Source organism: Stomoxys calcitrans, chromosome 3 (genome assembly GCF_963082655.1).
Source record: "Stomoxys calcitrans chromosome 3, idStoCalc2.1, whole genome shotgun sequence".
Classification (NCBI taxonomy): Eukaryota; Metazoa; Arthropoda; class Insecta; order Diptera; family Muscidae; genus Stomoxys; species Stomoxys calcitrans.
This window is the reverse complement of record NC_081554.1, coordinates 176,592,245-176,619,069: the sequence shown is the minus strand read 5'-3', so window position 1 is coordinate 176,619,069 and position 26,825 is coordinate 176,592,245. Positions and strand designations below refer to the sequence as shown.

Genomic DNA, 26,825 nt, shown 5'->3' with positions numbered 1-26,825 from the left:
TATAGAAAATTTTACTACAAATTTTTACAGAAAATTTTACACGATTGTTTTTTTTAAATTTTATATGTATAGCACACTTATAAAGAAATTAATGAAATTTTGTTCTTTTTAAGTTAGTTCGGCTTAAATGACCACAAGGTCCAAATGTGTTAGGAAGGAGATTTTGCTTTTAAGAAATGAAGAAAAGAAATTGCCAGCTATCAGACAATTGGGCACTGTTTTTGCACCGTTGGCGGTCGTGTTTCTAGTCTGGTAAGACCCTTATCAGAGACTAGTGTATCACATCGGCCCGTCTAAATGGCCCGCAGTTTCATGGCATGCAAGTTGTCCTTTTCAACTTAGGTTTTAGCATAAATGCTATATGAAGTCCCACTGGTGGACCAATTAAAAAAAAAATATTTAAAAAAAATTATTTAAAAAAAATTACTAAAATTATATCTCTATAGAAAAATTTGCTAAAACTCTATTTTAAGAAACAAGTACTAAGATTTGGTTTTAAGAAAATTTTACTCAAATTTTGTTTTAAACAATTTTTTGAAAAAAAATATGCTACAAACTTGGTTTTAAGAAAGTTTTATTAATTTTAGTTTTAAGAAAATGTTTTCTCGAAAAAAAAATTTTTGTAAAATTTTTTCTTAAACAAAATTTTAGTAAAATTTTTTTTTGAACAAAATTTTAGTAAAATTTTTTCTTAAACAAAATTTTACTAAAACTTTGTCTAAAATACAACCAAAATTAAAAAAAAAATTTACATTTCGTCTACTTAAAATTTGTGTTTGGCGATAATGGCAATAAAATTTTGTCTATAGTGAACATTTTACTAAAATTTTGTGAGGAGCACATTTTGCTTAAATTTTGTTTTAGAAAAAATTTTACTTAAAGCTTAAAAAATTTTACTAAAATTTTGTTTTAGAAAAAATTTTACTAAAATTTTGTTTAAGAAACAATTTTACTAAAATTTTATTTAAGAAAAAATTTTACTAAAATTTTGTTTAAGAAATAATTTTACTAAAATTTTTTTTTACAAATTTACCTACAATTTTTTTTCGAGAAAATTTTACTAAATTTTTTTTTGGAGAAAATTTTACAAAATTTTTTTTTTGAGAAAATTTTACAAATTTTTTTTTGAGAAAATTTTACTAAAATTTTTTTTTTCGAGAAAATTTTACTAAAATTTTTTTTCGCGAAATTTTTTTTAAAGCAAAAAAATTTGACTTATAAATTTTTTTTTCGAAAAATTTTTACTAAAATTTTATTTTAAGAAAATTTTATTAAAATGTTATTTTAAGAAAATTTTACTAAAATTTGGTGAAGCAGAAAATTTTTGTTTTAGAAAAAATTTTGTTTAAGAAATAATTTTACTAAAATTTCTTTTACAAATTTTACTACATTTTTTTTTTCTAGAAAATTTTACTAAATTTTTTTTTGGAGAAAATTTTACAAATTTTTTTTTTCGAGCAAATTTTACTAAAATTTTTTTAAAGAAAATTTTACTAAAATTTTTTTTCGAGAAAATTTTACTAAAATTTTTTTTTCGATAAAATTTTACTAAATTTTTTTTTTCGAGAAAATTTTACTAAAATTTTTTTTTCGGGAAATTTTTTTTTTAAAGCTAGAATATTTGACTTATTATTTTTTTTCGAAAAAATTTTACTAAAATTTTATTTTAAGAAAATTTTACTAAAATTTGGTGAAGCAGCACTAAAATTTTGGAAATGACTTCTTAGAATTTTCTTTGTCTTAAAATTCAAAAGTTTTATATATTTTAACAATACACCGATAAAAATCATTTCTCTATAACTTCCCATTACCATTCATTTTAAATATTTAACGACAGCGGTCATAAATTTCTATTTACTTACAAATGTCATTTCCAATATATAGAATAGTGCAGTCAATTTATGTGATATTTACTAAAGGCTTTTGGTTGCCGTAGTCCCTCCTCAACCCCTGTTCACCCTTAAAAGGCCTTTATATGCCATAAATGATAGAGTCATAGAGTAAAATTGCTTACAATGCGTATTCTACTGATTTTTTGCCCCTTTTTTTGTTTGCTGCAAACTCAAGCACTCATGATAGGAACTGGAAAGTCTAGTTACCAACAGCTGTTTGATTGAAATTTTATGTTTTTATGGAACTGCTTGTTTTATCCCTCCTTTCCCCCCTCCTCGTTCATTCAGATTCAGGGAAATTATTTTTCAATTTTTATTACCAGAATAGTAGTACAAGCACCATCAATGGGTTTTCACAATTGTGTGGTGTCTCTTTGTGCCTTCAATACAGTACATACAACAAAAATATGCATAAATTTCCCATCAATATTCATTTTGATTTTAATATCATAAAAAAAATTCTCTGAAAAGTTTTCATCAATGCTGTGCTCTCAAGGAAAAATCAAAGTATTTTCGTTGGTAAGGGAAAAAGAAAATTTAAATGATTTATACGGGGAAAAGCTCATTGAATTCGATGCGAACAAAAATGCCAAAAGATTTGCTGTTTTGGTTAAGATTTAAAATTTATAGCTTCTTGATTGATTCCCTGAAGAGAGAATATGAAATGGAATGGCTTGCTGCTAAAAGACTTTCAAGGAACGCACCTACAATAAAAGTTAAGAAAGGTAGTGATTTAATTTTTTTCGGAGAACTCGAAGTGATTGATGAATGTCGGTGAGGTCTTGAATGCATCAATTGAAACTGAAAAGGCATTATTGCGAGAAAAATTTAATTACAAGAAGTAAGAGCGTGCAAAGTTCGGCCGGGCCGAATCTTATATACCCTTCACCATGGATCGCATTTGTCGAGTTCTATCTCATCTTAGGCAAACAAAGAATATTGAATAAGAACTGTTATGCTATTCGAGCTACATCAAGTTATAGTCCGTTTGGGACCATAAATGAATGCTGAACAATGTAGAAGTCATTCTGTAATATTTCAGTTCACTTGTATAAGAATTGAGCCTTGTAGGGGCTCAAGAAGCTAAATCGGCGTATCGGTCTATTTGGGGGCTGTATCAAGCTATTGATCGATTCAGACCATATTAGACTCGTATTTTGAAGATCATGAGAGAAGCCGTTGTACAAAATTTCTGCTAAATCGGATGAGAATTGCGCCCTCTAGAGGCTCAAGAAGTCAAGACCCAAGTTCGGTTTATATGGCAGCTATACCAGATTATGAACCGATTTGAATCATACTTAACACAGTTCATTTCAGTCAAATCGAACGAGAATTGCGCCCTCTACAGGCTCAAAGATAAAAGGAATAAAAAAAGAGATAAAATTGTGTATATGAACCACCCTAATATCATTTTAAATTAAGCAGTTTTTTCCTCATAAATTAACCTCGAAAGGTTATGCTCTCCTTGTTTTGTGATTTCGTGTTACATTCTTTTAAACCAAGTTTTTTTTTTTAAATTTTTGTTGAATGTTTTGTCAAAATCAATTGAAAATGACAGCAATTTATGTTGTCAATCTCAATCTTAAATTGTATGCAAATAAGATGTAATAAATAAATTCATAACAGTGGCATATATTCATTTGTCAATCCGGCTACTTGAATGCCAATTGTAAACTAAAATCATTAAACTAAAAACAAAATAAAAAAAAACTATAAAAAAATGACGACAGAAACTGCATTTAACTTTGGTTTTATTGGGTCATAATGTGGAGCCATAAGTGAGCCTATAAAAGCTTTAAACGTATGGGGGATTCCATGGGAATTTTAATAAACTCAAGCATGGACTTTAGTTGTAGTGGAGCCATCAGGAATGGTAAGAGGGTTTGAAATTTTTTAAAAGAAAAAAATTTCTTAATAAAAGATTTGTGTGATAATTTGTCATGAAAGAAAATTTTAACAAAAATTTAGTTTTAAAGAATATTTTGCAAAAAATTTGACTTGGAAGGAAATTTTACTGAAGTTGTTGCTAATAAGGAAATTTTGCTTAAATTTTTTTCTTTAAGGAAAATTTTACTAAATATTAGTTTTTCGAGATATTGTACAAAAATTTTGTCATCAGGCAAAGTTTTACAAAATTTTGTTCTTAGAAAAAGTTTTAAGAAAATGTTGTCCTTAAAAAGTTTTAAAAAATTTTTTCTTTAGAAAAAATTGTCTTTTTATTTTTTGAGATAATTTTTCTAAAATTTTATCATTAGAAATAAATTTGCTAAAAATATGTATTTAGAGAAAATGTTAATGAAATTTTGGTTTTAAGAAAGCTAAAAAAAAATTGTGTTCAGAGAAAATTTTCTTAACTTATGTTTATATAGAAGATTTAGTAAAGTTTTGTGAAATTGTGTGTTTAGATATATTCGACCTATTTTTGCAAATTTGTCGTTTTTTTTGGTAATAATCGCGCTCAAGAAAAAAAACGACGGTTTTGTTTACGAAAATTTTGTCTAAAGGCAATTTTAATACAATTTTGTCTTAAAATTTAATTAAAATTATCTCTTTAACTAAAATCTATTAAAATTTTGTCTTTAAAGACAGTTTACTTAAATTTAGTCTCATAGATAATTTGACTAAAATTTTAACAGAAGTATTGCCTTTAGAAAGAAACAAAATTTGCCTTAAAAGAAAGCTTAAGGTGAAATTTAGTGTTAAGAGAAAATTTCACTGAAATGTTGTTCATGCCATAGGATATTTTCCGGCTGCTCTGTTTCTATTATAAATAGAAAAACAAACCTTTTTTTTAAGCTAAGCAGAAAATGTGTTGCATTCCTAACTCACGGAAACGGAAGGCCATTTTAAACTGGACACCTGCCTTTTTTTCATCTGCGAATCACAGAAAAAGGCATGTCTTCTAGGTTGAAACGATGCTCTTAAGAGTATTTTCCCTTAACAGCGCAGTAAGAAGGGTAACGTGTAGTTTGTTTACATACATTTCTGCCAAATTGGTGTCTTTCGAGAAACTTGTGAAAAAATTTGGATTTTTAGAAAATTTTACTAAAATTTTTGTCTTTAAAGAAAATTTTACTAGATTTTACTAAATTTTTTCCTTACGGTGAAAAAATTTACTACAAATTAAGAAAATTTTACTAAAAGAAATAAAACTTAACTAAAAGTAAGAAAATTTTTATTGAAATGTTTGTTGTTAAAAATTTTAATTAAATATAGTCCGTAGAGACAATTTTACTTAAAATAAGTCTACAGAAAATTTTACAAAAATTTTGTCTTTAGTGAAAATTTTGCAAAATTTTTCTGGCAGTTGCTTAGTCTATACCGCAGAAGCCTCTCTGCACTTTTGGTTCTCAGGAAATTTCAAATATTTTGCGTTTAAAGAAAATTTTGCCACAAATTTTGTCTTTAAATAATTTTGCCTTTTTTTTGTTTCTTCTAATGGAGTGCCCCATACATATATGTACTTATGCATTCCTTTATTTATGTATGTTCATCAATGTGTGGACATTTTGTAATCACTCAAAGATATTCGAAATTGTTGTTAACATATGCTTAAATATGGGCAATTGCAAATTGAAATGATTGACAATTAAGATAACACAGTTGCCTCAATTCGAAATTCTGTTGTTTTTTTTTTGCTGATTCTTTGGTACTTGAGTTTGGTTCTTTGTATGAAATGAGTAATAAAACCATTTAGTAGGAAACATATGAAACAAATTTGTTACGACATTTCGACAATATTTCATAAACTCATGTCGAAAATAAAGAGTAAATTACAAAATTAAAAAAGTAAATAAAAATTGATTGCGAAATCTGAATGTTTTTGGAAAATGTTAAAATATTGAAATAATGACAACATACACTTTTGTAACCCGGCAGTGAAAATTATTGTCAAACCAAATTTCTGTCAAACCAGCAAAAATTAAAGCTCCTAGGAACCGAACAAGGATGATCGAGAGACCGGTTAGGTTATAGACCGATTTGGACCGCATTTGGCATAGTTGTTGAAAGTAGTTGTAATAGAACACCGCATGGAAAATTTCAGCCAAATCGGACAAAAATTGCGGCTTCCAGGGGTTCAAGAAGTCAAATTAGGATGATCGTTTATCGGAGCTATATCAGATTATTGACCGATTCAGACCGTACTTAGCACAGCTCTTTGGAAATCATAACAGAGCACTAGGGGCAAAATTTAAGCCAAATCGAACACAAATTGCGGCTTGTAATGGCTCAAGAAGTTAAATCGGGAGATGGGTTTATATGGGAGCTTTATCAGCTTTTATACCGATTTGGACCATACTTGGCACATGCCTTTAAAGTCAAAACAGAACATCATGTGCAAAGTTTAAGCCAAATCGGACACAAATTGCGGCCTGTAACGGCTCAAGAAATCAAATCGGGAGTTCGGTGTATAGGAGAGCTATGTCAGGTTATACACCGATTTAGATCGTACTTGACACAGTTGTTGAAATTTACAATGGAGCAATACATGCTCAATTTCAGCAAAATCGAACAGAAATTGCGGCTTCCAGGGCCCCAGAAGTCAAATCGGTCAATTCTAAGACGATTTAACGATATCCGTGTGTCTGTCCATCCGTCTGTTGTAATCACTCTACAGGCTTCAAAATTGGTGAAATGGGACTGAAATTGGGCACAGATACGTCTTTTTGTTGCACGCTGGTTAAGTTCTTGAATGGGCCAAATCGGACAATATTTGGATATAGCTGCTATATAGACCGATTTTCCGATAAAAGATCTAATACCCATAAAGGCTATATTTATTACCCGATATCGCTGAAATTTGCAACAGTGGGTTATTTTAAGCCTCCCGACGTCTAACCTAAATATGGATTAGATCAGTCCATGTTTAGATATAGCTGTCATATAGACCGATCTCCCGATAAAGGGTCTGAAGCCCATGAAAGCTTTATTTATTACCCGATATCGCAGAAATTTAAAACCGTGGGTTAATTTAAGCCCCCCGACGTCTAACCTAAATATGTATTAGATCGGTCTATATTTAGATATAGCTGTTATATAGACCGATCTCTCGATAAAGGGTCTGAAGCCCATAAAAGCTTTATTTTTTAACCGATTTCGCTGAAATTTAAAACAGTTGGTTATTTTAAGCCTCTTGACATTTGACGTAAATATAGTTCAGATCGGACTTTATTTAGATATAGCTGCCATATAGACCGATCTCCCGATAACGGGTCTGAAGACCATAACAGCTTTATTTTTTAACCGATTTCGCTGAAATTTGAAACAGTGGGTTATTTTAAGCCTTCCGACATCTGACCTAAATATGGTTCAGATCGGATTTTATTTAGATATAGCTGCCATATAGACCGATCTGCAGATAAAGGGTCCGAAGGCCATAAAAGCTTTATTTATTACCCGATTTCGCTGAAATTTGCAACAGTGGGTAATTTTTAACCTCTCAACATGTAACGTAAATATGGTTCAGATCGGACTATATTTAGATATAGCTGTCATATAGACCGATCTCCCGATCAAGGGCTGAAGGCCATAAAAGCTTTTTTTATTACCCGATTTCGCTGAAATTTAAAACAGTTGGTTATTTTAGGCCTCCCGACATCTGACCTGAGTATGGTTTAGATCGGACTACATATAGATATAGCTACCATATAGACCGATCTCCCGATAATGGGTCTGAAGACCATAACAGCTTTATTTTTTAACCGATTTCGCTGAAATTTGAAACAGTGGGTTATTTTAAGCCTTCCGACATCTGACCTAAATATGGTTCAGATCGGACTTTATTTAGATATAGCTGCCATATAGACCGATCTGCTGATAAAGGGTCCGAAGGCCATAAAAGCTTTATTTATAACCCGATTTCGCTGAAATTTGCAACAGTGGGTTATTTTAAGCCTTCCGACATCTGACCTAAATATGGTTCAGATCGGACTATATTTAGATATAGCTGCCATATAGACCGATCCGCCGATAAAGGGTCTGAAGCCAATAAAAGCTATATTTACTACCCGATTTCGCTGAAATTTGAAACAGTGAGTAGGTTAAGACCTCCCATCATCCGACCGAAATATGGTTCTGATCGGACTATATTTAGATATAGCTGCCATATAGGCCGATCTTCCGAAAAGGGGACTGAAGCCCATAAAATCTTTATTTATTACCCGATTTCGCAGAAATTTTAAACAGTGAGTTTTTCTCAGCCTCACTATATCCGATCATAAGATGGTTCAGATCGGTTTATAATTGAGTATATCTGCCGAAAAGACCAATATTTTGTTGTACAAAATTGAATAGTGCATATATTGGGTTTCCCAAAAAGTAATTTCGGATTTTTCATATAGTCGGCGTTGACAAATTTTTTCACAGCTTGTGACTCTGTAATTGCTTTCTTTTTTCTGTTATCAGTTATCAGCTTCTACTTTTAGCTTGCTTTAGAAAAAAAGTGTAAAAAAAGTTTATTTGATTAAAGTTCATTCTAAGTTTTATTAAAAATGCATTTACTTTCTTTTAAAAAATCCGCAATTACTTTTTGGGCAACCCAATATATAAGACCACTCAATGTCCGTGCCGAATTTGGGTGCATAAGTTATCCAATTTTCACCGGATTGTGAAGTAAGGGGGTTTACACATATACCCGAGGTGGTGGGTATGTAAAGTTCGGCCCGGTCGAACTTAATGCCTTTTTACTTGTTTTTTGTTAATTTTTGTAAAACATTTCCTATTGCTTGTAAATTATTCCAACTACACGCCATTTAAAACCCCTCCAAAATAGAAACACACTTCACTTCTAATTATGACCCACATAATCATCAGCGTTAAATTTTTATTTAAATACGCCGAAAATGGAAAAGTTTAAAATGAATTATAAGAAAATCTAAGAGAAGCTACTTCGCAAAAAAACAAATAAAAAATAGAAACCCAGACAAAGAAGCAGCAAAACTTCAAAAAGCACAGCTTAAAGAAGTATTAATTACAATTATGACATTACTTTTCAAAATTGCATGTGCGTTACGCTTTATGATTTTTTCCAAACAATTCAAAACAAAAAAAACTTCAACGGCTCTATGTAATTGATACACTAAATAACACCATCCAACCAACAAACTTAACAATAATAAGCATGGCAATTTAACAAACAAAAAGCAGTTTTTTTGTTATTTTCTTATTATTTATATAAAAAAAGAGAGAAACTCTGCTAGCAACAAAATAACAAAAAAAAAAAACAAACCTTGAAATATTGAATACTGAGTGGCTGTCGAAAGGTACAGAAGGGGCTTTGGAGATCTAGCATGGATTTTCAAAGCACCATAGACAAAACAAAAAACATTTTCTTCTTAAATACTTGTGCGCATGCGCATATTGCATACTTTTTAAATTATTTTCCCTTTGGTTCAAACTAAACGAAATGTTAAAATTTTCCTAGCCTTTTCTGTGTCTTTGAGAAAAAAACGTTATTTCCACGTAACAAAGAACTCGGCCCTTGGTTACTGTGACAAAAATGTGTCAGTTTTTAAGGCCATATGGCTTTTGTTACTTTGGATTTTATCGACAGTAGTGCGTATTCGCAATTCGCAATTGCTAAATGTTAAAAACTTCAAGGCAAGGCTTTGCTTTTAGTTTAACCATTGACTCAACTAATTGGGGAGGTTTTGTTGTAGTTTTATCAACCAAATGAGCCATGTGGGCTGATTTTGTTTATAACAGCATCAATATCTGCTTTTTTTTTTTTTTTTTTTTTTTTTTTTTTTTTTTTTGTAGAAAGGTTGTGAGTTCGTTCACAACTGTGATGAGTGATAGACGTGTCGAAGAAATCAAGCATCGCAAAAAGAACGAGTTAATAAATATCTGGGTATTCGGGAAACATACCCCGCCTTATACCTCACCAGTAGTGAGGCTTATTTTCTTTCACTCGAAAAGTGTTAATTTCATCTTAAAAATCAATAATTATTGATTAAAACATTCACGAAATGCATGAGCAGAAAGCTCACATTTCAAAAGACAATGAAAAAATTACTACACGTGGTGAATATTCATCGTTAGACCAAAGAAAAAGGCAAAGCAACAACATGGATGAGGGAGTCGATCCCAAAGTAATGCGAAGCAACAGATTCGCTGCTCTTGAGTGCGAAGATGACTGTGACAGAGAAGTTCTGCTGAGTTTCGCGGAACATGTGAGTGGTTACAAAAACAACAAAATTGATTCGCCAAATGAAGGTGATCAAAACAAAACAACTAAAACACCTCAAATCCAAAACAACAACCGACAATCTAATGGGAGTGTGCCCCATAATAAAGAAAACAACAATAAAAAATACCTCCAATTAACATCTTTGACACTGATACAAAACAGCTGATAAACTTTTTGAAAAATGGTCTGAAAATAGTAGACTTCCAAATTAAACAATTCCGGAGTAAAAAAGCATTATATCTAAATTCTCTCAATGACCACATAAAAACATATCTAGAGAAAACTAAATCAAACTTCGTTACCTTCACACCTAAGAGCCTTAAGAATAAAACTTTTCTTCTGAAAGGATTGGAAGCCGACTCAAATCCTACAGATCTTCTGAATGAATTACGCATACACGAATCCGATGATTTAAAGTTTATAAAAGTGGGGCAATTCACTACAAAAAAGTCTGTTTCAGACGGATATAAACTACCAATTTTTATAGTGCAAATCAGCCCCGAAAGTGATATTAATAAACTGAAATCAATACGATCTGTTGATTACAGAATTGTTACTTGGGAGCATTTAAAGCGACCAGAGATAACTCAGTGCAGGAACTGCCAGGGGTTCAACCATAGTTCCTCAAACTGCTTCCTGCCCCACAAATGCGTCAAATGCAACAACAGCCATGAGAAAGGCAAATGCGAGACTAAAGATGTTCCCAAAGAAAACCTTTACTGTGTTTTATGCAAGTCTTTTGGGCACCCAGCATCTTACAAGGGCTGTCAAGTTTATAAAGATCTACAGCAGAAACTACGAAATAAGAAAGAAAACATAAAAGAAGCTCAAAATAATAGTCATATGTATAAGAATTACACTAATCAAAACATAACTTTCTCAAAAGTTTTGAGAAATAATGAACATTTACCTGTAAATAATATTCCAACCAATTCATTCCTTTTAGAAATTAAAAACATGATGTCAAATTTATCAAGTCAACTTATTAATATGCAACAACAGCTGCAGATGCAATCTGCACAGATCGAAACAATTTTCTCTATGTTAGGAGTGTAGATATGATGGACATGTCTGATGAAATCATATCAAAAACATTAAAAATTGTCGAAATAAATGTAAATTCTATAATATTTATAAGCAGAAGATACAATTTGAGCAAATTTCTTCAGTATCACAAACCAGATATTGTACTTTTAAACGAAACTAAACTAAATAAAAAGCATAAAGTGTCCTTTGAATCATATGATATGATCAGAACTGACAGACCTAACTCTAGCAGAGGCGGAGGTACCGCAATTTTGATAAAAAGCGATATTAAGTACAATGTATATAGTGACAATATAATAAGAAATTTTAAATATTTAGAAGTAACTATAATTAAGGTTCCCTTAAAGGAACGCAAAATATTATTCATAATATCAGCGTATTATCCTTCGGGAAACACTGACCCATATTTTCAAACTGAACTTAACAGACTTTTTAATATTTTGAATATTGAGGATACAAATAACCTTTATATTTTAGGAGGCGATCTTAATAGTAAAAGAAAAGAATGGGCAAACAAGGAAAATAACGTCAAAGGGAATGCTCTTAAAAGCTGGTTGTCGGAGAACGAAACGAATTATAGGTGTAAATTATATGCTTCAATTAGACCTTCATACCCCAGAACCGAATCATATTTGGATGTATTTATAGTCGACAATAGGATAAAAGTTCATGCTGAGAATACTGCTATAAACTGTATTAAGACTATCCCATACGATAGTGACCACAATGCCCTCATCTTTACGGCATCGATGAACACCAACAATGAGTTATTTAATCTTTTGAAAGCCTTACCAGACATGATATTCGATTACAGGTCGACTAATTGGGAAAAGTTTAGAATGAGAATGACTCAGAAAGCCAATGACAACTTGACTGTTCCGAATAGCTATAACTTAGCAAATGAGGAGATTGATCACTACCTAAATCAACTACATGATTTAATAGAGGAGACAACAAAGGAAGTAGTTCCAAAATTTAGGAGAACCCGATTCTCAATACTGACAAACTCTGTGATAGAGAGATTACACAGAGAGAAAAGTCGTGTACTAACGATTATAAAGAAAAACAACCGGCTTACGAATCCTATTTCTAAGAGCAGATTGGCTCTACTTAAAGCTATTCTTAAAAGAATAAAGAAATTAATCAGTGACAATCTAGTTATAGCCATGAACAAGCATTATGAGAAGAGTATACGTGCAATAAAAATTCGGAATTCTGCCGATATGTTTAGGAAGATAAGGAAAAATTTCAAGAAAATTGAGGATTTAGACATAGATACCCTGAAAATTCCCAATAGCCTTTCACACATTATTAGTAACGCCGGAATAGATAGCCAATCATTGGTAGTTGACGCTGACCGGAATTTTATCATAAAAGATAATGACGACATAGTCAATGTTATCGGGTCATATCTGGAATCGATTCACTCTGTGAAGAGTGTGGACTATAATAATGATGTGCAAACCCATGTTACATTTGCGTTCAACGAATTTTTAGATGCTAAAAATGCATATGAGGGTGATGACATGAGAATTACGACTTTCACGGAAGCCAAAAATGCTAACGCTCTTACTGAAGAGCAAGCAAATGACATTTTTGTTACTCGGGAAAATATCTTAGGAATTTTCGGGAGTTTAAGGGGAAAGCTATCTTCTGGTCTGGATAATATCCCTAATCTTGTATTGAAGAATTTGCCAGACAAAATAAAACTTCACTATTGTACAATTTTTAACAATAGCATCAACAATTCTTATTTTCCGTATGGGTTGAAGAAGGCGAAGGTTGTTATGATACCCAAAAAGGACAAAGACTCGACCAATCCGAGGAATTTACGCCCTATAAGTTTATTGCCAAATATTAGTAAGGTATTTGAGATGTGTGTGAACAATATTTTAAGACAAAATTGTGAGAGACTTAACCTAGTATCTGAAAGGCAATTTGGATTTAAATACAAGCACTCCACTATAAATGCTATAAATGTTCTAGTGTCTGACATAAATTGGAATTGGAACAGGAGGTTGTGCACAGGGGCATGCTCAGTAGATATGGAAAAGGCATTTGATACTATTTGGCTACAGGGACTTGTCTACAAATTGATGAACTATAACTTTCCATTACATCTCGTCATATTAATCTATAACATGATATTTAATAAATCATTTGTCATTACGCATAAGAACAAGTTAAGCAGGGAATTTAGGATGTCCAATGGGTTACAGCAGGGTACTGTTAATGCACCTTTACTTTTTAACCTTTATCTCTTAGACCTCATTTCGGACCTAGAAAATGTGATCTCATTCGCAGATGATATATTGATCTATCAACCTGGACAGACGATAGAATGTATAAACAATGGTTTACAGTGCTCTTTTAATCTGATAGAAGACTATGCTAGAGACTGGCACATGAGGATAAATGCGGGAAAGTGTGAGACAATTCTTTTCCGGCCGACAGTGAGCAAATGTAACACCGACATAAGAAGGAACTGGAAATCATTCAAAGTGAGGTCATACTCTGAGAATAAAGAGATACCCAACGTTTCGATCATTAAGTACCTAGGCATTCATTTGGATAAATTCCTGTACTATAATCAACATGTAGCCAACTCAATAGAAAAGGCCAGAAGGGCTTTTTACGCCTACAGGAGATTGTTTTACTCAAGGCATTTAGACGCCAGTGTAAAAATTTTAATGTATCAGTCGTTTGTTAGGCCAATACTGACATACGGATGCCCAATTTGGTTTAATGTGTCTCCTTCTTACATGGAGAAAGTTCGCTTATTTGAGCGTAAATGCTTAAGAGCTTGTACATCAATGTATAAGAACCCGAGAAGCGACTTCAGAAAATTTTATTCCAACCAAAGGCTTTATAAGACTGCAGATATAATTAGAATATACAACTTTGTCATAGGCTTAATCAGGAAACATATTGATAGATGCAGTCAATGTACAGAGTACAATCTTATTATGGCTCCATTTTACACTGATGAAAACTATATAAAGCGTTCGATCGTAAAAGGAAATGTCCCTCCGGAGTCTTTTGTATTCCTTGACAGATATAAATATATCCAAAATACAGATGGCATTCCCATATTTTACCATCTCTACAGAAGGGCAACCGATAAGATAATTGATTATGACAGAAATGATCTGCAGAATGTTCGATTTGATATGGCTATATCTGAGAAAGATAAGAATATTGCTAAACTTGTAAGCATTCATAAATTTTGGTGGCTCGAACCACAATAGCCGTCTTTCCTTCTTTTAACACATGACAACCAGTTTTTAAGCGCCAAATAATATGTGTAATGTTTTTTTTAATATTTTCATTACAAACAATTTCTATATAATTCGTCAACGGATGAAGAAAATTTATTAAAGACTAATAATAGCTGAAATCCCTTATATTAAACTATACTAGAGTTACCCATACTTGGGTCGTTGTATAAATATATATACATATATATAAAATTCTATTGTTTATTGTAGATCTAATGTAATATTTTGAAATAAATAAATAAACGAACTTAAAAAAAAAAAAAAAAAATTTTTTGTAGAAACATTTTATTAATTATTTGTTTGTCATTTATTTGAAGATTTTTTTTATAACTTTTTTAACCCTCCACCATAGGATGGGGGTATAATAATTTCGTCATTCTGTTTGTAACACCTCGAAATATGCGTCTGAGACCCTATAAAGTATATATTGGGTTGCCCAAAAAGTAATTGCGGATTTTTCATATAGAAGGCGTTAACAAATTTTTTCACAGCTTGTGACTCTGTAATTGCATTCTTTCTTCCGTCAGTTATCAGCTGTTACTTTTAGCTTGCTTTAGAAAAAATATGTAAAAAAAAGTATATTTGATTAAAGTTCATTCTAAGTTTTATTAAAAATGCATTTACTTTCTTTCAAAAAATCCGCAATTACTTTTTGGGCAAACCAATATATTCTTGATCGTCATGACATTTTAAGTCGATCTAGCCATGTCCGTCCGTCTGTCTGTCGAAAGTACGCTAAAGATAGCCGTTTGAAATTTTTCACAAAACACTTGTTATTAGTGTGGGTCGGATGGGATTGTAAATGGACCAAATCGGTCCATGTTTTGATATAGCTGCCATATAAAACGATCTTGGGTCTTGACTTTATGAACCTATCGAGGGCGCAATTCTCGTTCGATTTGCACGTAGTGTTTTGGTATCACTTCCAACAACTCCACTGAGTATGGTTCAAATCGGTCCATGTTTTGATATATAGTTGCCATATAAACCGACCTCGGGTCTTGACTTTTTGAACCTCTAGAGGGCGCAATTCTCGTTTGATTTGACTTCAATTTTGCACGTGGTGTTTTGGTATCACTTCCAACAACTGCGCTAAGTATGGTTCAAATCGGTTCAAGCCGATTTTGGGTCTTGACTTCTTGAGCCTCTAGAGGGCGCTATTCACGTCCGATTTCACTGAAATTTTGCACGTGGTGTTTTGGTATCACTTCCAACAACCGCGCTAAGTATGGTTCAAATCGTCAATGTTTTGATATAGCTGCCATATAAACCGATCTGGGGTCTTGACTTTTTGAGCCTCTAGAGGGCGCAATTCTCGTTTGATTTTACTTAAATTTTGCACGTGGTGTTTTGGTATCACTTTCAACAACTGCGCTAAGTATGGTTCAAATCGGTTCAAGCCGATTTTGGGTCTTGACTTCTTAAGCCCCTAAAGGGCGCAATTCTCATTCGATTTGACTGAAATTTTGCACCATGTGTTTTGGTATTACTTCCAACAACTGCGCTGAGTATGGTTCAAATCGGTTCATGTTTTGATATAGCTGCCATATAAACCAATCTGGGGTCTTGACTTCTTGAGCCTCTAGAGGGCGCTATTCTCGACCGATTTGACTTAAATTTTGCACGATGTGTTTTGGTATTACTTCCAGCAACTGTGTAAAGTGTGGTTCAAATCGGTCCATAATCTTACATAGCTGCCATATAAACCGATCTGGGATCTCGACTTCTTGCGCCAATAGAGGGCGCAATTCTCAACAGCCAAGAATAGTTCAAATAGGTTTATGGCGATATGGCTGCCATATAAACCGATCTGCGATCTTGACTTCTTGAGCATCTAGAGGCTTGATTTTCAACATACTTGTCAATTATGGCCTGAATCGGTCTATAGCCTGATACAGCTCCCATATAAACCGATCTCTCTATTTTACTTCTTGAGCCCCTTAAAGGCGCAATTTTTATTCGAATTGCCTGAAATTTTACATAACGACTTGTACTATGTTCTCCAACATGCAGTTCAATTATGGTCAGAATTGGTTTATAATTTGCTATTATAGCTCCAATATCATGGCAATAATTGCCTTTTATCATGTTTGCCTAAAAAGAGGTACCGGGAAAAGATCTCGACAAATCCGATCCATGGTGGAGGATATGTAAGATTCGGCCCGGCCGAAATTAGCACGCTTTTACTTGTTTTTAATTTTTTTTTATAACCACCACTATAGGATGGGGGTATACTAATCTAGTCATTCCGTTTGAAACACCTCGAAATATTCGTCTAAGAGCCCATAAAGCTTATATATTTGTGAACCTCTCAACGTGCCTAGTCAATCTAGCCATGTCCGTCCGTCCGTTTCTCAAAATCATGATGGCGATCGAAAGCTTAAAGGTAGCCGCTTGAAATTTTGCAGAGATACTTAATATTAATGTAGGGCGTTGGGGATTGGAAAGGGGGCATATCGGTTCAGATTTAGATATAGCTTCCATTTAAACCGATCTCCCGATTTGAATTTTTGAACCCCTGGAAGCCGCAATTTTTGTCCGATTTGGCTGAAATTTAGCATGTAGTGTTCTGTTATGACTTCTCACAACTGTGCCTAGTACGGTCCAAATCGGTATATAAGCTGATGTAGCTCGCATATAAACCGATCTCGCGATTTGACTTTTTGAGCCCTTATAGGAAGCAATTTTTGTCTGAATTGGCTGAATTTTTTTCACGTAGTGTTCTGTTATGTTTTTCAACAACTGTGTCTAGTACGGTCCAAATTGATCTATAACCTGATATAGCTCCCTTATAAACCGATCTCCCGAATTGATTTCTTGAGCCCTTACAAGCCTCAATTTTTGTTCGATTTGTCTAACATTTTTCACAGCATCTGTTATGACTTTCAACAAATGTGCCTTATATGGTCAAAATCGGTCTATAACCTTATATAGCTCCCATATAAACCGATTTACCGCTTTGACTTCTTGAGCCCTTACAAGCCGCAATCTTTGTCCGATGTGGCTGAAATTTTGCGTGTGGTGTTTCGTTATGACCATAACCTGATAAAGCTCCCATTTAAACCGATTTGACTTCTTGAGTCCTTACGTTTTGTTCGATGTGGCTGAAATTTTGCAAGCGATATTCTGTTATAACTTCCAACAACTTTGCCAATTACGGTCCAAGTCAGTCAATAACCTGATATAGCTCCCATATAAGCCGTTCTCTTGATCATCCTTGTTCGGTTCCCAGAAGCTTAAATGTTTGCTGGTTTGACATATGTTATGTATGTTGAATTAAATGATGCCCTACAAAAAAAGTTCGTTTGCACAAATTTTTTGCAGAATCCATGTTAGTGGGTTCCCAAGATTCGACCCGGCCGAACTTAGCACGCTTTTTATTGGTTTACTTAATATTGGGTTGCCCAAAAAGTAAATGCATTTTTAATAAAACTTAGAATGAACTTTAATCAAATATACTTTTTTACATTTTTTTTCTAAAGCAAACTATATGAAAAATCCGCAATTACTTTTTGGGCAACCCAATATTTTTAATATTTTCGTGATTTTTGGAACATCTTCCAGCTCGAGATCATATTCAATCCTTTTTGTTCAAAGAATAGCACAGCAAAGAACTTATAAAAGTTGAGCAAGTGTGTGTTGTTCTTCAAAACACTTTGACTGGCTAGTGTATCATGATTTCTGTTACGCCATGTACCTTCATCAGCACCTTTGTCAAATTGATAAAGGTGCCCTCTATAGCCAAAGACTATTGAGTACGGTGTAGAGCACGCTTATATTTATAGGTACCTTAATCAATATGACAAAGATGCTGATGAAGTTACATGGCGTAACAGAAATCATGATCCACTAGCCGGTCAAAGTGGTTTTATATTTTTTATTTACTTTTTTTTTGAGCTATTATTTAGAGAAATTTCAAAACTTTTAAAGATTTTTCTTAATTTTTTTTAACAATATTTCGTTTTTAAAATTTTGTTTTTTAAAAATGTTCTCTAATGCGCTTTTACTCTTGTATTTGTTTTTGTTTTTTCCAGTTATGGGCAAACCTCTACAAACAAATCGCCTCATTGGCTACGCTAATTTTTCATAGTAGCCCCCCCCCCCCCTCCAACAGAAACTTAACAAAAAAGTGCCAAGTTTTTATAGCACAAATGATGTATAGAACAAACGAACAACTATTAGAGAAACAACAAAGAGCGGCAACAACAAAAACTTCAGTCAGAAATTATGACCTAATTTTCTTTTTGCTTTTTTTATTCATTTTTGATTACAAAATGAATTTGTTAAATAAAATAAAAACAACAAAGAATATTATGCTTAATTAATTAATGAATAAACAAAGAAATATAATATCATAGCGATATGCTAGAACGAGAGGGGTGGTGAGGGCCAGAGAACAGCGACATGTGTCCATTTCAATTTGCCAAGAGTAAACATTAAACAATTTTGGCTGTCAATCTTATGTCAGTTTAAGGAAAAAAAAAAGCAATCGAGTATTTGAATTCGATTTTGAGTTCTTTAAGAGATAGCAGCCAAGGGGGGTCAGCCATAATTGACAGTGATCTTTTTGCTATTCTACCCCTTAGGGCTTGTGATGTGGCCCATTCAAAGTACTTTCAATTATAGAACAATTACGAAATTATGAGGCAAATTTCTTTATTTGGAAGGTCTTTTTGATTTTTTTTTTCTGTAAAAGTTATTCACACGTTCCAGTTTATTTAACGGCAAAATAAGCATGGTGAGGAAAGTTGATGTCAAAATTAAATTAAGAAATGACAGGCATAACCAAAGGGGTTAAAAAAGTTGAATAACAAAGCATTACATATATTCGTGTGTTCCCTAGCATTACATTGAACTATGATTGAAGATGTATTGTTATGCAGAGAAAAACAAATTTGTCTTGAAATCACCAATTGTAAAAGTTTTTCAAGAAAAAAATTTCTTTGGATAAAATTTTTTTTCCTAATATGAAAAATTGTTTTACATAAAATCTAAATTTCCTTCTTTTCACTGAAACTAAGAATATTTAAATGTGAGTGGAATAAAAATGCTATTCTAAGGTGCCTAATTTTGAAACATTTTAAGAAATAATTTCCTTAAGTTTGATATTTTTTACTTCATATTAAGAAATTTTTCTTATTATTAAAGCCAAAATTCGGCCAAACCGTTCAAAGCTTTTACTTGTTGTCTATCATTTAGGCCAAACGTTTTGAGAAGATTGTGGAACAAACTTTGTCCTAATTTTAAGGTTTGCTTAACTAGATTTTACGAATTCTATTTTTTTTTTAGAAAATTTTCCTCTGTGTGAAAAATTTTTACATCATATTAAAAACTTTTTACTTCATTTCTAACTTTTTGTTCAATGTGAATACCAACGTTTAAAAGTTCTGTCTTTTTTTTTCCAACTTTTTGAGAAAAAAATTTACTTAGTTGAAAGAATTTTTACTTATTATTAAGAAAAATTTATCTTAAATCTTAAGTTTTTCATTTCATTTTCTACCATTTAAGCCAAACATTTTTGAAAGTCGGCTAAAAAAAATACTTTTTTTTTTAAAGAAAACTAGTTTAACGATTTTTAAGAAAAATTTCTTTACGTAAAATATTTTTTATTTATCACTAAACATTTATATCTTAAATACTAAATTTTATTATTATGAAAGCTAAATTTTAAAGTTCTTATTCCCAATTTTCCCACTTTTTAAGAAAGAATTTACTAACTCAAAATACTTTTTATTTAATATTAAGAAATTTTGAAAGTTGTTTCTGATATTCTCGCCAGGTGTTGAACCCAGAAGTTCAGCGTCATAGGCGGACATACCAACCTCAGCGCTACGATGATCCCAGCTTAATATTTGCTTCACGTTTTATTATTTAAGCCCACATTTTAAGTACATCTTTATAGTAGTCGTTCAGAAATCTTTATTTGTGTAAAGTTCCTATTACTCGAAAAATCATTTTTTAATATTTTAGTAAAAAATGTCCTTTAGTGAACAAGGTTTTTACTTGATATAAGTAAATCTTTAATAAAAAATTTTAGCTTTGCATCCTTTTTTCAAAACCAAGATCTTGAATTCCTGCTTATTTAGCTCCTAACTATCTCCAAATTCCTTGATCAAGGAACGAATTTGATTATTGATTTTTCGTGCAGAGTTCTTAGTACCCGAAACACATTACCAAATTTTTAAGGAAAAATTTCTTCAAACGAAAGTTGACATACTTTTTATTATAAGCTTTTTAATTTCAATGGTAATTTTGCGTCTTATTTCTAATGCCATTGTCCCTTTTATTTGGCTCATAGTCATAACCAAAATTCTTTGACCAAAGAAAGATTTTTTACTTGAAATTAAGAAAAGTTTAAGTTAAGTGTTAACCTTATGTCTTATTATTAAAGCCAACGTTTTAAAGTCCTGCTTATTTGGCTCGTAGTCATCACTTAGGTAGGCGTCATAGGCAAACATGCTAACGCAACGGTGGCCTCATTTGACACACAACCGTATTTTTTTTTTATCAAAGAACGAAAGAAAGATTTTTTACTTGATATTAAGAAATGATTAACTTAAACGGTTACCTAAAGTCTTATTATTAAAACCATAGTTTTAAAGTCCTTCTTATTTGGCTTGTACTCGTTACAAAAATTCTTTAATGAGGGAAAAAATTTTAAGGTTATGGTTGTTTTGTGTGTAGAGTTCTCAGTTTAAGAAAGTTTTTCAAATTTTTATGGAGTATATTATCTTTGTTTTAAAATTTTGTACTTATATTAAGGAAATCTTAACATACAATAGATTAAACATTAACTATGGGTCTCGTTTGTTTAGCCAAATTTTAAAATTCTCAAATTTCCTACTTTCAAGAAAAAATTCCTTTGGTGAAAGATGTTTTACTTATATTTAAGGCCTTTAAACTTATATGTATGGTAACTTTTAGTGTTACTAAAAAATCAATTTTTTTTAAACGTTGGAGTACGATAGAAACTTTAAAGGTTTGTTTTATCTTTGAAGATTTGTTAAATTAAATTTTAAAATGCAAATTTTCAAAAATTTTAAAGAAAATTTTCCACAGTTTAAAGATTTTTTACTTCATATTAAGAATTTTTAAACTTAAATGACAACTTTTCTTCTTACTATTAAAGCCAAAGACAATTTAAATAGCACTGAAAAATATTTTTTTTTTTTTAATTTTAAAGATTTCCCAATTTTGCCTAAAGTTTCAATTTTTTAGGGACATGCTTGTATTTCTTTTAGTCAACTAATTTTTTATTGATATTAAGAACTTTTTGACTTAATTCCTAATTTTGAGTGCTACTATAAAAATTAACGTTTTGAATTCGCGCTTATATTACTTGTTGCTTTTGTTAAAATATTTCGATCAAGAGACAAATTTTTTATTTTGAATGAAGAGTTGTTAGTTGTGAAGTTGTATTTGTGAAGAGTTGTTAGTACATCTGCTCCATATCCAATATAGGAATTTTCCGCCAAAAATAACCGTACGAGCTAACCTTTCATTACTAAGTTGTTTACCAATTCTCTCTCGTTTTTGTCGATTTCTTCAATTCATGATAATCACAGCTAATTGCTTTACACATCATTTCCTACACAAGTTCACATCTCCAATTTCACTATAATATGTAATCACATTATGCGATTATTATAATTATTATTAATCTATTGCTATACAATTCTACTCACTTAAGCCATAGGCTGTGGAGTCTTGGATAGAAGACACACAGTTGGATGTGTGTTAATAATAATCCTATCAAGATTAGAATATTATTAACAAACCACAAAAGTGGAATAAATGAATGCGTAAAGAATGATTTGTCTAAAAATAATAAAAATTACCAGAAATACCCTACCGCAAGAAGAGAAATGCCTAGGCATGCTGTAAGGGGTACAATGCTTATGAGTAGATCCAATTATAAGCATGTCAATGATTATGCTGATTTGTAATTCTCAATTTTTAGGAGAGTGGGACAAACTACATATGTTCATAGTACTTGCTGCTAAAAAAAAAAAAAAAAAAACAAGACAATCAAATGAAATAACCTCGACACAATGATCAGGCGGAAAAATTAAATCAACATAACATTCAAATTAGATCTACTTTGTGACAATCATGGTGGCATCATCGTCAGTCCACAACATGCATTAGCAATGGCAGCTTTACCATCATCAAGCAGCTGACAATGATGACGATCACTATGATGTCGATCACTATGATATCTGAGTAGGATTTTGATGTCCAACCAAGAAAACATACAAAAATAATAGCTGTCATCATGGGCTAAAGATAGAATAGACATATGGAAATTAGTAGGAGAATTACAGTAAAATACCCCTATTAAGTGATTGAAGCCCTAGACCTAGAGCTAGAATTTAAGGGCAATAAAATTGGAATATTAAATGATACTTAATTTGTTTAATGTGGTTGCCTAACTTAACCATTGGCTTACTACCAGATTGAGATTTGTGTTGCCCCCTCATTTAATATACCCTGGCTATGTTGCATGGTCTCCCCCACATTTAATGCGAATATAATTGAAAGTAATTATTTTTATAAGCTTGTCTTTTTTCCTTGTTTTTTTATATGCTCCTCCAATTATTTTCCATTAACTCGAAAAATATGACAAAAAAAAAAAAAAAGAAAATATATGTGCTAAGTGTCGAATGTCGAGATCAAAACTGTTATAAATGTTTACAATGTTGTGATTGCCACACGACACTAACACCATATACGAGGTCACTGCTAAATGATGTGATTTAAATTAAATTAAGTTTCAGACTGGGTTGTTAAATGTCACATAAAGAAATTATAAATGACAGAGGGCAAAACAGCCATAGGATAAGGGCTGATTCCTATAGACTGACCAGACATAACCAAAGAGGCAATACATATCTAACCTTTATCATATAAACGAGCTCTGAATGTTCCCCAAACAAATTTACATTCATATGAACTTAACTAACCTGCATGCCATGAATTCAGAGAGAAGTTCACACTCAAAACTTCGTTCAAATATTAACTGTGCTCCCTGATAAAGCTCCTATAAATCTTTATCAGTTTAAGGATCGTTTTGAACCTTACTTAAAACAGTAAATGAAAATCGAAGAAAAAAGTCTACCAGCAAAATTAAAGCCAATTTGGTTGAGCAAAAGTCCTTTAGGGGTAAAAGAAGCCAGTTTTGAAAATCGATTTATATAAAAGACTCATATCCTAAGTCATCATACAACAGAATACACAAGTTATCATTCTTTCATCATCATTGACGGATATTGCCAGATCGCATAACAAATTAATTATTTTTCTATCAATTACTGTTTAAAGAAACAACTAAAATGTTTTTACATAAAAGTTAGAACATACAACTTGACTCTTAAAAAGATTTGACACACTTTGCATACTTTTAGTAAGAAAAGGACCTAATAATATATACCAAACGAAGTAAGAACTCCACCGTTTTTCATGGATAGTGTAAAAAAATATAAATGCACTCGTTTCCGACAATTACATTTTTTTTTCGTTTTTATCAATACACATTAAAACTACTGCATACTTTAAGGAGAAAATGAAATTTTTCTGAAATTTAGTACACCACCATATGCTATGTAGAGTGGTAAACAAAATACAAATGCATTCGTTACAGGCAATATAAATATATATTTCGTTTAAAACTTGTTATTTCACGATAAGTATTAAAACTATTGCATACTTTAAGGAGAAAATGGTTTTTTCTGACACCACCGTGCGTTAAGTAGAACGTTAAAAATACAAATATATTCATCATAGACATAAATTTTTATTTAGACCACAAACTTTTTTCTTTATCGATAAGTATTAAAACCAGTGCATACTTTAAGATTAAAGTGAAAAATTTCTGACGTTTGGTCTAAAAACTTCTTTCTTAATCGGTAAGTATTAAAACCAGTTCATACTTTAAGTATAAAGTGAAAAATTTTTGACATTTTTTACATTTCCTACTGTTATGTTCAGTGTAAAAAATATGAATACATTCGTTTCAGGCTTGTAATTTAAATGCTTATTTTGTTAGAAACTTAGTTTAGTTTAGTTAGTCATTAAATATATTGCATATTTTAAGGGCAAAATCAAAATTTCATTTAGTGCACCACCGTCTGTCATTAGAATGTAAACAAAGAGAAATGCATTAGTTCCACCTAATTTAGATACTTATTTCATATAGAAACACTTTTCTCAAAACGTATTAAAACTACTGCATACTTTAAGGAGAAAATGAAAATTTGTTTACATTTAGTACACCACCGTCTGTTATGTAAAGCGTTAGAAAAATACAAATGCATTCGTTTCAAATAACTTAAGTATTTATTTAGATTAAAAACTTTCTTGTCAATAGGATAAGGATAAAATGTCATATTGTAACATTTAGTACAACACCGTCGGTCATGTTGAGTGTAAAAAATACAAATACATTCGTTTTAGTCTAGTAATTAACATGCTTCTTTCGTTGGAAACTGAGCTTTTCTCAATAAATTTTAAAAATATTGCATACTTTAAGGGGCAAAATATTTTTTTTTTTTTAATTAAGTACACCACTACACTGTACACCGTCATATGAAGTGTTAAAAATACAAATACATTTGTTTCAGATAATTTTAATATTCATTTCGTTTAAAAATTTGGTGTTTCTCAAAAAGAATACATTGCATACTTTAAGGGAAAATTAAACATTTCTTAAATTTAGTACACCACCGTCTGTCATGTTGAGCGTAAAAATGCACTTGCGTTCGCTTTATATAATTTAAATATTTATTTCATATAGAAACTTCATTTTTCTCAAAACGTATTAAAACTATTGCATAATTTAAGGGAAAAAGAACATTTTGCGAAATTTCGGATACCACCGTCTGTTATGGTGAGTGTTAAAATACAAATGCATGCGTTTTAGATAACTTAAATGTTTAGTTAGTTTGAAACCTTCTTTTTTATCAATATTTATAAAAACCTGTGCATACTTTAGGGATAACATGACAAAACGACACCGTTTGTCATGTTCAGTTTCAAAAATGCAAATTCATTAATTTATATTAATTTATTTTATATGTTAATTTAGTTTTTCCCAATATGCTTTAAAACGCATCAAAAGTATTGCATACTTTAAGGAGAAAATTAAAAATTTCTGACATTTAATACACCACCGGCTACTATGTAGAGAGGAAAAAAAATACAAATGGATTTGTTTCAGATAATTTAAATATTTATATCGTTTAGAAATATGGTTTTTCTCAATACGCATCAAAACTGCTGCATACTTTAAGGATAAAAATGAACATTTTCTAACATTTAATTCACAAACGTCTGGCATTAGGAGTGGAAAAATGCAAATAGATTTATTTCAGATAATTCAGATATTTATTTTTTTTAAAACGTTGCTTTTCTCAATATGTATAAAAAATTTTGCATACTTTATGGAGAAAAAGAAACAAATTCTAAAATTTCGTACACCTCAGTCTTGATGTAGAGTGTAAAAAAATCCAAAAGCATTCGTTTCAAATAATTTAAATATATTTATTTGTTTTAAAAACGTAGTTTTTCTTAACACGCATTAAACATATTGCATACTCTAAGGAGAATATAAAGAAATTCTATTCAGCAAAAATGTGATTGTTTACCCTCAACCATACTAATGCAGACCAAAAAAAAAAAACTTATTTGTAGTCTATAGTCATATAGTTTGGTTTGGTTAAAAGATTAGTATTCTCGATAAGATTTCAGAAGTATTGCATACTTTTAGGAAACTAAGAAAATGGATCATTGATGTAGAGTGTAAAAAAATATATAAATAGGATGAATGCTACACGCAAACCGGAACGACCGAAAGCCTGATGGAAAGATCAAGTGGTGGGAGACACCTCGAAACTTGGTATCAGAGATTTTAGAATGAGCGCAGAAGATCGAGGCGCTTGGAATGCTTTTCTACGTTCGGCTAATGGGACGGGTGTTCTGGTATAGCCAATTAAAGTACAGTAAGTAAAGTTAGAACATGACTATTTTAAGACAACTTAAGAAAACAGTATTTATGAACTTAAATGGAATGAAAAAGCCCCGCTAGATGACTGTTTACACTTCTCTAACTTTCAGTTTGAGGCTCAAATGTTCGATTCGAACATTTGAGCCTCTTATAATCTTATGTTATCACAATGGACTATGAATATTCTAAAGGGAATCTTATATGCAAACTGTCACCAATGCCGACCCTACCGACAATGGGAATGTCACTAACAGCATATAGCTAGCTGTTTTAAAATGCTGTTTCACATTTTAATTTTATTATCCCACTGTGAAATGACATTTTCAATAACATTTAATTTTGAGAGTTTGTTACTATCACCAAATGCTAACTTATATATGGAAACACAGTTAAAAGCTAATTTTCATTCGTTTTTATTT

General features: G+C 31.5%; 1 protein-coding gene across 1 annotated transcript in view; it reads right to left on the bottom strand.

Annotated features, from left to right (window-relative positions):
- LOC106092501 (dual specificity tyrosine-phosphorylation-regulated kinase 2) overlaps positions 1-26,825 on the bottom strand; it is a 272,286-nt gene that overhangs the window by 77,211 nt on the left and 168,250 nt on the right. The gene's annotated exons all lie outside the window — the stretch shown is intronic.